Raw genomic sequence first — 3,091 nt, forward strand, 5'->3', positions numbered from 1 at the left:
ATACCAACTACCCATTTACATTGTTCAGACTGAGTAATGAGACTTTGCCAAGGCAGAGAGTGAAAGGCAGCTCTACAGGCTTTGGGATGTTTAGTGTTAAGCTGTTATCAGGGTGTGGTTTTGAAAAAGAGTGTTCTCCTAACAGGCCTGGAACATAATTTCTGGCTGAATCTGTAAATTCCTGCAGGGAGATGTTGATCCTTTATCTAATGTTTGTTTTATCTTCTTCCTACCGGAGCATATTGCTGGTATATAAGTAGATTGCTGTCATATGGCCTCAGACAGTTGCTTCAGAGAGGAGTTCTACATCTCTTTGACAGGGAAATTGTATTTATTTATTTCTAATAACACATATGCTCCTTGTAATTTGTTTGAGAGAGGTTGTTTTACCTGTAAAGCCACCGATACAGGTACTATTTTTTCACCAGCCAAATCTTTCAACTATATTAACACTACCAAGGGAGGCAAATCGTCTCATATTCACTCTCTTCTCTTAGGTAAGATAAAGGAAATGCTGTAAGCGCACCTGCACTTACTGAGGATTTTTTTCATAGTAGCACACATTTTGAGAACAGAATAGTAGAAATGCAATATTACTATGCCTGTTTCTTCACTTTGTTTAGAAACCAGTGAGAAGAGTAAGATGAGGGAACACTGCTTCCAGTGGGATGGGAAGCAGAAGTTTTCCCATGGTTGTGGATGACTCTGGGTCTGTAGCACTTGCATGTGCATTCGATGAAACTGAGCTTTAGTCAGCCTTGTAAATATTCTTGTAATTCTTGTGGCCCACATGGGATCATAATCCTACATTTGGGAGCGACTCAGTGCTTGGGGAATGGAAGTGTCTCACTCCATCCTGGGCCAGCCCTTCCAGCGAATTGAAGACGACCTGACACTGGGGCTTTTTGTTGAGATATTGACAGTAGAACACCTTTTCTGCTTTGCTCACAGAGCTAAAAATCTTAACTGGCCTGAGAAAGCAGACAGCATGGGTGAAGATGCTGTTCTTGACACAGGCAGCCCTTGATTTTAGAAACTTCTGCTCAACCCCAGCTTGTGGTCAAGAGCATTCTCTCTGGAGCGCGTAGAAGAAACAACACTTCTCTTAATTTCACCATTTTTTCAGCTTGTGTTATGGTTTCACCGAGGGAAGGACAGAGTGTTCCCAGAGGTATCTGTCATACCTCCTGAAGGACAATTCTGGGCAAGAGATGGTGACACACTCTAGCTTCATAGCCTCTCCTTGAAAAGATCTTCAGGTGCTAATTTTCAGCTAAAAGACTGTCTTGTGCAGTTTGTCCTGAACCATGCTTCAATTAGAAAACATCAGAGTGATGCTTTAACAGCAAGAGTGACAAAAAGATGAGAGACACACTATAAAATGCCAGTGAAGTTGTTTGGTGGGGGCAAGGTGATTGTGGCTTGATACAAATATGTTATTTTGCTGTGCCACTTCCCTGTCTGCTGGCTCCCCAGGTCCCATGGGAAGCCACAGCCATCATAGGAGGTCCCTGTATGCCTGGTCTGATCCTGCTCCAAGGAGCAAGGGGAGCAGAAGGGCTTTGCAAAGTGTGCACCCTCTGGGCTCAGGGCTGTTGAGGTCGGAGGAAATTATGCCCATGGCAGGAAGACTGACCCTTAATGAGTTTCAGAGTGGGTATCTTGTACAATTATTTCCTTACAGAAGCTCTGGCCTTATTTGGCACTCTGCTGTGTGTGCCAGTTAACCTAAGGTTTGCTTATGATGGACCATGCTTGCTTGAATAAGCCCCACTACCTTTCTGCTCTAAATGGCTAATTTCACAAAGGAAACCTTTTTAAGCATTAATAACATTTCTTAAGATGAGCTTGATGAATGAAGAAAGAGAAGTCCCTTAAATATCTCTTTTCCTAACATCCTGCAGCAATGAGGACACAACCTTGGCAGTTATTTAAAGTAATATATTTTTAATTTCACCTTCTAGCTAAGAGAGGACTGGAATCTTCAGTACAATTCCTTTCAAGGTGACCTTTGCATTGTTGTGTTATCTGGACAAACCATAGTGTCAATGTTAATAAGGGCACTCATTGGGAAAATACTATCACCCCTGTTAGGTCTACCAGCATCCTACAAAACTGCAGTGGCTGGGGAGGTGTTAGTATAACTGTGCAACAAGACTCTGCTCCCATGGAAGGCAGTGGGTACAGTTCCTACTGTGCTTAAATCAGCCAGAGCTTCTTCACTTCATCTTTCATTGAGGGGCATGAGAAGAACAGCACAAGGGGGACTACAGTTCTACCCTTGTGTTATGTTTGTCACTTGTTGTCTTCAACCAGAAAATCATGTACAAAGTTCCTGGGTGTAAAATTTATATACTTGTTGCACCAGAGTCTATCATGCAGTCTTAAAGATGGATATGGAGGCAGAGTTGGTCTCTAGTAACTGATTTTACAACACCAAGGCTGGTGTGTACCAGGTAGGGAGCCTGCTTTTCCTCAGCCACTGGTTTTGGCCAACAATTTAACTCTAGGTAGGGCCAGTGGCTATGGAGAGATAATCGAATCAGAACGGTACCTTCCCATACTTTGTACTCCCACTGACAGAAAAAAACAGTTAGTATCAGGAAGTTTTTTTCCTGGCTCTTCTCTGAACATGTCTGCTTCAGGAGCTGCTGTGATTACAGTTCTGTTCCTGTTGAAAGTTCACCTTACAACCTCTGCAGCTGGCAACCTTGGTGGCAGGCACAGCAGAGAGGTCCAGGGCTGAATGAGGAGGAAAAACAAACAGCACACTCATAACAGGATGTGACTGCTTCCATGATTCATATCCTGAGCAGAATCCCTCAGATTGGTGCAGCCCAGTGTCCAGGTTGGAATCACTTGGCCCAGTGGTTCTCCTTGAGGTCCAGGACACTTTCTGATATTAGTATTATTTACAAGGAAACTGCTTTTGGCCTGTTTTTTCATGAACTCCCACTCTTGGCTTTCTTTTGAGGTGAAAATTTCTGCTTCAGCTAGAGCTCTCAAAGGGTCTTTGTAGTGCTGCAGCTGCCTCATCTTACAGCATTTCCTGTAGAGCTGGTCGGGGCATTCATCAAGGAGAAATGTGGTG

Source organism: Acanthisitta chloris, unplaced genomic scaffold (genome assembly GCF_000695815.1).
Source record: "Acanthisitta chloris isolate BGI_N310 unplaced genomic scaffold, ASM69581v1 scaffold23123, whole genome shotgun sequence".
Taxonomy (NCBI): Eukaryota; Metazoa; Chordata; class Aves; order Passeriformes; family Acanthisittidae; genus Acanthisitta; species Acanthisitta chloris.